This window comes from Tupaia chinensis, unplaced genomic scaffold (genome assembly GCF_000334495.1).
Source record: "Tupaia chinensis unplaced genomic scaffold, TupChi_1.0 Scaffold000115_1, whole genome shotgun sequence".
NCBI classification, from domain to species: Eukaryota; Metazoa; Chordata; class Mammalia; order Scandentia; family Tupaiidae; genus Tupaia; species Tupaia belangeri.
In genome coordinates this window covers 6038577-6047149 of record NW_006159579.1, presented here as the reverse complement: position 1 = coordinate 6047149, position 8573 = coordinate 6038577, and the positions used below count along the sequence as shown (strand labels likewise).

Here is an 8573-nt window from a genome sequence, read left to right as displayed (position 1 = left end):
GGGGGGGGTGCCGGCATTGCCAATCTTACATATATGTGTAAAAAAAAATAGAATGAAAATTTAAGATGCACAATAATATAATGTTCTTTGTTGAGAGTAATCTTTTATTTGACTATCATCACACCCTGAGTGCACACTCTGAGAAACCATGCTGTACCTCGCAAAGATGTACCACAATTAAATGTAAATAAAAAATTAGAAAATAATTTTTTTAATTAAAATTAAAAATAAAACGTGAACCTCACCCTTGGATTTTTTTTTTGGGGGGGGGGAGTCTATATCAAGCCTACTGCTTAACAGTAGGCACTCAAGTTTCTGCAAACTGAATAAGTAAATATACTCATAGTCACTCCTGCTGCTTAATTTGAAGAAATGGCCTCTGTATTCTTTTTAATTTTTAAACCCATATTCACAAGAATTCTTCACATGAATTCATAGAACTCACAGTTTCTCTAATGAAACTGTCTGTAAATAAGAGCTTACAGACCCAACAGGACATCCTAACAGATCCCCAGGTTGATAAGGTATGTGAGCATTGCTGCAGAAATGAGATCTACACTTCTGGTCTTTTAAAAAATAGAAACTTGGGCCCAGCAGATAGCGTAATGGTTCATTAGTGGACTCCCATATAGTCAACCATGGCTCGAGTTCCAGACCCCGTGGCTTAAATCTCACACTGGGCACGTGTGTGTGTGCATGCCCAAAATCCCAAGAGGTGACTGTAGGAAAGGGAGTGTGGCGCGGCCATTTCCCCTGGGGGGTGATTTCTCATTTTCTGTCTCTATCTCTCTGGAAAGTACACTCGCCCTACAGCAAAAATCTCTCAAAAAAAAAAAAAAAATCAGCAAATCAGCAATTCAATCCAAGATAGGGGCTCCAGGGACCAGCAGGTGGTGTGGTAGTTAAGGGCCCTGCATTCCCCTATGGTTGACCGCAGTTCGAGTCCTGGACCTGGTAGCTTGCATTATCACATTCTTTTTCTCCCTCCCTCCCTTGCTCTCTCTCCCTCTCCGGTAAAATTAAAACAAATAAATGAATAAATAAAGTTGAATAAAATAATTGTTTTTTTTATAAAAAGAATTTTCTCAAGGTTCTCTAGAAGAATTTTAAAACTCTTGGGATCAGCAGATGGTGTAATGGTTATGTTGCTATACTCCCACATAGTTGACTGCATTCAAGTCTTGGACCAAGTAGCTTAAAAACTCATGCCAGGTGCATGTACACGTGTGCCCAAAATCCCAAGAGAAGAATGGAGGAGAAGGGATTGTGGTATGGCCATCCCCCAAGGGGGTGATTTCGCGCTTTCTATTTCTATGTCTGTCTCTGTCTCTTCAGCAAGCACACATACCTATAGCAAAAATTTCTAAACAAAACAAAACAAAAAATCTTACTAGTCTGGAGGGCCATTTTCTTCCCAAAAAATCTTATAAGGCCAGCCACAGGAAGCAGCCAGTAGCATGGTGGTTAAGGTGTCTGGATCTCATGTGGCCAGCTGTGCAGTTTGAGTCTCAGATTCAGTGGCTTGAGAAACACACTGGGCACATGTGTGTGCATGCCCAAAATCGAAAAGGCAAGAGAAATGGAGAAGAGATCGCAGCGTGGCCATCTTCTGTACAGGATTTTTTTTCCTCTCTGCCTTCATCTTTCTCTGGTGAGCACATATACCCATGGCCACCACCTCCCCCCCCCCACAAAAAAAAGCCTCGTACACCTGAGAATTTCAATAGGAAACCCACTGTTTGAGGTAACAGTGAACTGGCCTCCAGATTACTTATACAAAACCCAAGATGAGTATCTAATATTACTGAAATAAATTTTAAGGTCAACTTCCTATATATTGTGACTTATCACAAATAACAAATAAAAACAAGTCTGGATTGGAATAGGAAGTCCAAAAACCTAAAGAAATACCAGAAAATGAAATGAATATGCCTAGAGCTCCCATATGAACCTTAAAATAGAGATTCTCAGATTCTAGGCCATGAACCAGCAAACTGGACACTTGCTCTGGTGTTGCAAACAAATGACATCACTGGATTTTCCCTACAGAAGTCAGACCTAAAGTAAAATGATGACGCAATCGTCTATGAAAAGCCAGGTACCCATCAAGAGCAAAATGTCCCACATTCAGCTGGAAATGATCTAGTCCTCATAAAGCTACAAGGCTCAAGCTTATGTTTGTTGCTCTGGCTTACCTGAAGAGATTATATAATACCCCCAAACCTCATCAAATCATAAAAGCAGCAGCCCAGAATAAAAAATAAAATACCACTGGTGGGGTTGACCCCATGGTCTAGTGATTAAGGGAGCTGGATCCCATGTAGCCAACCTCACAGCTTTACTCTTGGCCCAGAGGCTTGGAAAACATACCAGATACACGAGCATACATGCCCAGAATCCCAACAGGATGGAAAGATGGAGAAGGGATTGCAGGGTAACCACACTTCACTGGGTGTACTCTCTCTCTCTCTCTATGTGTGTGTGTGTTTCTGTCTTCTATCTGATGAGCACACATGCCCTCTGGCAAATTAAAATTTAAAATGTGTGTGTGTGTATGTATACACACACACACACACACACACACCACTGGTGGTCCTGGACTGACAGTTTCTAAACTAGTAGTAACACTAGATGCTTACTAAGTGGAACCTAGGCATATCCACCATTTCCAACTACATGTCCAGTGGCAGGAAAGGAAACACCTGTTCTTCAGGTACTAGAAAGGATTTCAAAAGGCTCATGAAAAAATTATGCATGAATTTCAAAATTTCTCTGCACTAAAATAAATTCATCCTTCAATTTTATTTTTTCATAGTTTCTCAAGACCCCTAGAACAGCCTCAATCAGAAGGTCTAAATTCAGGAGTAGGGTTGGAAGTTTCTGAGAAATAAGGTAACCTATACATAAAAACAAACTGAAGATGATGCCTACACAGGGCCAAAGCATCAGCAATGGGCCCACTCCAACTGCCAAGTGGACTCCTGCCTTCCCTGACAATCTCCACCTTTTATCCCCCTGCCTACAGAACCCCAAAGCAGGTCTTGCAAGGATCTTCAAAATTATTTTAAAAAGAAAAAAAGCATGCACAAGGCAGTGGAGTTTGAGAGGTCTGAGGACTGTGACCAGTGCACACGTGCCAAGGTGGAGGAAGCATCTGTGTGCTTATGAGGTGGAACGTTCTATAAATGCTAATTATGCCGGTTTACAGCAAAGTTTTCAGTACCACTTGCTGGAACAGAAAATGCCAAGACAGATTCTGGAGGAAAAAGTAGTAGAACAAAAATGTCTCAGTAACAGCAAAGTATCTGTGTCGCCCAGTCCGACCTTGAGTTCATGAGCCTCCTTAAGTCACTGGGATTACAGGCACACACCACTGTACCCAGCCTTTAGGCTGGACCAGGAATCAACTTAGGTCTCCTGTGTGGCCCCAGACTACAAGGCACAGCATCTTAGCAGCTTGTCACTGGGGCTAGGCCAGGTACTTCTAAGGAAGGGGGTGTTGGAGCAGTTCATAAAGATGATTTTATACAAGATTTTATAGCTATCTCTTCTATTCAAATCTATTCCTGTTAAAAATTTGAAAAACATTGAAGAAAACTAGGTAAATTTTCTTAGACGACATATGTGACTGGCATAGGTATACCAACACACATATGAAAAGCCAATTACTGCTTCTTGTTGAAGCTGCATAATACGATTGATTTTTCCACTTAGGCTTGTCAGATGGAACACTTAAAACTTTCAGCTAAGGATCTTAGATCACTGGAAGTGAGGGGATTCATTACTATAGCCAATCTTTCTGCAGTTTTGGGTAACAAGTTTGATCACAGCAATGATGCCACTATGCCTATCCTTTTTTTTTTTTTTTAAATTTGCTATAGGGCATATGTACTTACCTGAGAGACACAGAGAGAAAGAGAGAAAAGTCAGAAATTAACCCCCAGGGGTATGGCCACCACAATCCCTTCTCTATCTTCCTCTATGGATTCATTCATATACACACACCTGCACCCAGCATGATTTTTAAGCCACTGGATCCAGGACTTGAACTGCACAGTTGATCATATGGGATCCAGCTGTCCTAACCTTCACACCACCTGCTGGCCCTACACCTACACTTCTTAATCTTGTTTTCAATAGTGCAAAAGTCATGGCAACTTCTAGATGCACAATAATTAGATTCATCATTCAGCACACTTACATACTCACTTATACCTTTAATAACAAACAATTGCACCACAAAATCAATTCCTGTGAGGAAGCATTCATTTGACTTTATAGGTTTGTTGTTATAAGAGTAGCATGCTCATTCACTGGAAGATATAGCCAACTTGGTTGAAACTATTAAGAAGGGAATTCATATTGCTAATGCTGCTGACAGAGTACAGGCAACAAAGACATACGTAGGTCTTAGAAACCAGTTTCCTGATGAAGCTTATACAACTGATAATTCCCTTGAGTTGAGTTAACTTAAACCTCCACACCACCTCCAGGCCTTGTAAATAAAGTTTTACAAGATTAGCCGTGCTAATTCATCTCTGTATCATTTATGGCTGCTTTTATGCTACACCAGCAGAGTTGAGTAGTTGCGATACTAGACTGACCAAAAGAAATGTCTGTTGAGCCAGACTGGTGGCTGGATTCCACATGGCTGACTGGGGGTACAGATACCAGACCCAGCAGCTTGAGAAACACACCAGGTGTATGTGCATGTGAACATGCCCAAAATCTCAAGAGGAGAACAGAGAAGGGTCTACAGCATGCCTATCCCCTGGCCTCCACATCTCTCTCTCTCTCCAGTGAGCACATGTACCCTACAGCAAAATTTAAAAAGGAAAAAGGAAAAATAAGTTTGTTTACCATGACCTTAAAATTATATGACATTTTTTTAAGTACAGTACATTTGAGAAATAAAACTCAAATAAGGGGCCAGCAGTTAGCGTAATGGCTATGTCGCTGGACTCCCATGTAGTGGACCGCGGTTCACGTTCCAGATCCGGTGGCTTAAAACACACGCCAGGCGCGCGTGTGTGTGTGTGCCCAAGATCCCGAGAGGAGAATGGAGGAGGAGGGATTGCGGCGTGGCCATCCCCCCGAGGGGGTGATTTCTCACTTTCTGTCTCTGTCTCTCTCTGTCTTTCTGGCGAGTGCATGCGCCCTATTAGCAAAAACCTCTCAAAAAAAAAAAAAAAAAAAAAAAACCTCAAATCAATTTAAAAGATGGTTCACTCTTTACTCAATTATACAAAAAAAAAAATCAAATTAATAAGTAAAAGAGAAAGATTACATCCACTCTAACTTAATCTCTAGCAAAATGATAAAGGCAGTTTTTTATTCCGAGTGTTAGTTTTATATAAATACAACTAATTAAGTAAATGTAGATGTTGATTTCTTGAATTATTTGAATCAAATAAATAACTTAAACTTCAAGTAATGGAAAATGAGATTACAACACCAATATGCAACATTGAGAATATTCAGCTAATCTCCCTAGGATATCATTTTCCAGGTGTAGAACTCTAATATCGGTAGAATACCACTTATCTGAAATGCTTGGGACCAGAAGTGCTTTGAATTGTGGAATTTTTTTCAGATTTTGGAACATTTGCATATGTATGCTGAGATATTTATGAATAGGATCCAAGTCTAAACATGAAATTCCATTCATGGGGCCAGCTTTGGCATTGTGGTTAAAGTTGCTGGATCTTACATGGATGACTGTGTGGTGGCCTGGAAAAAATGCCAGGCACAGGTGCGTGCATGCCCAAAATCCTGAAGAAGGGGAGAAATGAAGGAGAGGGGATTGTGACATGATTGCGCCATATGTGGAGTACTTTCTCACTTTCTCTCTTTCTCTGCCTCTCTCTGGTAAGCTCATGCATCTTCTGGTAAAAGTTAAAAAAAGAAAAAGAAAAAAATTTGACTTTTATAAATAGAGAAAGAGAGAAAAATAAATTCATTTATGTTTAATATACACCTTATACACATAACTAAAAGGTAACTTTATACAGCATTTTTGTGGAGCAGCATTTTGACTGTGACCTGTCAAATGAGATCAGGTGTGGAATTTTCTTAGTGGTAGTGTATCAGCACTCAAAAAGTTTCAGATTTTGGATCATTTTTGGACTTCAGATTTTTGGATTAAGGATGCTTAACCTGGGACAGCAGGTGGCTCGGACAGGTAGTTAAGGTGCTGGATTCCCACATGGTCAACCAGGGTTCAAGTCCCAGATCCAGCAGCTTAAAAACCAGAACAAATAGACAAATATCTATAGCCATATCTATCTATCTATCTATCTATCTATCTATCTATCTATCTATCTATCTATCTTTTTTTTTTTTTTTGGAGGTTTTTGCTATAGGGTGCATGCACTCGCCAGAAAGACAGAGAGAGACAGAGAGACAGAAAGCGAGAAATCACCCCCCCCAGGATCTTGGGCATGCATGCACATGTGCCTGGTGTGAGTTTAAGCCACCAGATCTGGGACTTGACCCGCGGTCGACTACATGGGAGTTGAGCAATGTAGCCATTACGCTATCTGCTGGTCCCGGATAATTTTTTTTAAAGATGCTTACTCAGTTTAGTGTACTAACAAAATTTACTAACTCTTATGCACATGTACTTTTGAGGAAATAAGCTAATTACCAAATTGTAAAATAATTTATATGGCAGTCACGTGTCTCAAAAGGCAAAAATAAAAGCAAAAGGGAAATTAACTAAAATGCCATTAGCTTTTTTCATCAACATAAATTAAGTGAGCACTTAGGTAGGGGTACAAAGAGGGAAAAGACAATGACAATACTACTCATGAGACTATCCTGTACACAAAGAAAAGAACCAAATAAATTAGTCTCCTAAATCAGATGACAAGAAAGCATTAAAGTTAACCATTTTAGAAGAATCTGCTTTCCTACAAATAATACATTAATTACCACCAACCACTTCCTATTAGTATTTCCATTTAAAATCAACAACTATAAGTATTTAATTCATACTGAAGATAATGCCAGGTACTGTGGAAGCCCAAAACACAGACAACTCAGATCTGGTCCTCAAACTGGTTAGATGGAGAAATGAGACCTACATATTTTTAAAATGTGTACATTTATAAACACACTTTTTAAAAGATAAACAAGAAGGGACCAGTAGGTGGCATAGTGGTTCAGATGCTAACTCCCAAGGGGTAGACCAAAGTCTGAGTCCAAGACCTAGCAGCTTGAAACTCATGCCAGGAATGTGTACGAGGGTGCCCAAAATCCTGAGAGGAAGGACCAACAGATGGCGTAGTGGTTATGTCGCTGGACTGTCACATAGCTGACTACAGTTCAAGTCCTGGACCTGGTGGTTTAAAAATCATGCCAGGCACAAGTGCATGTATCTGTACCCAAGATTCCAGGAGGAGAATGGAGAAGTGACTGCAGCGTGGCCATCTCCCCAGGGGGTGATTTCTCACTTTCTGTCTCTGTCTCTCTAGCGAGCACAAGTATTCTATAACAAAAATCCCTTAAAAAAAAAAAAATAAGCAAGAAAAATACAAGAGCAATACAGCAAATACTATAGAGTTTCATAGAAAGTATGATCACTGTGGGCCTGGGTAGTCAGGTGAGACTTCTCTTCACAAGGCAGAATTTAAGATGGACCCATAAGAATAAGATGGAGAGATCTTGAAGGAAGACAAACGGACTAATGATGATGGAAAAAATCTTTAAGAAGCCTTAATGGAAGGCTTAACGTATGCATCTGAATGGGGCTCATACAAAATTAATAGCAGCTCGCTAGTCTGAGTAGGGAGGGGCAGACTGCAGCAGGCATTCCATGCACGGGAAGGATTTATACATGACCCTACAGACCAGCGTCCTTAATGGAAAATTCTCTTTCTAAATTCAGATTTTCTAAAGTAATCTTCCTTCTAAATTTAGAAAGTTAAAATAAATAGAGCTGGTGTCTGAGTGATTGAAAGTCTTTCACCATCTGACAGACCAAAAGCTCTAACTAGAACTTTCCTAAAAGGAGACAAACTCCACTGTCCCTTTCACAGACATAAAGCATAGCTGAAAACAGATCCTCACAAATGAGTAGAGAACTAATGATTTATTTCCCATTCTTCGCTGTATTACTCAAAATCTTTACAAGGATAGATCAATCTTTTACAAACAGAAAAAAAATTAAGCACAAGCAAGGCAGCTATTCTTGTATTACAACAGTGAAAGACCTTTGCCTCAGAAAATGGGGTTAGGGACCAGCAGTTAGCGTAACGGCTATGTCGCTGGACTCCCATATAGTCAACCACAGTTCGTGTCCCGGACCCGGTGGCTTAAACTCACGCCGGGCGCGTGTGCGTGCGTGCCCAAGATCCTGAGAGGAGAATGGAGGAGAAGAGATTGCGGTGTGGCCATCCCCCCTGGGGTGTGATTTCTCGCTTTCTGTCTCTCTGTCTCTGTCTGATGAGCACATACACTCTATAGCAAAAACCTCTTCAAAAAAAAAAAGAAAGAAAATGGGGTGAAAAAATCAGCAACGAATTGTCACAAATAAGCTTTTGGCCCACCACAAATTTCTTGATAATAATTTA

The 8573-nt window shown here is 40.3% G+C and overlaps 1 protein-coding gene across 2 annotated transcripts in view; it reads right to left on the bottom strand.

The window, feature by feature from the left end:
- Positions 1-8573, bottom strand: part of RALGAPB (Ral GTPase activating protein non-catalytic subunit beta) — a 111022-nt gene that overhangs the window by 82420 nt on the left and 20029 nt on the right. The gene's annotated exons all lie outside the window — the stretch shown is intronic.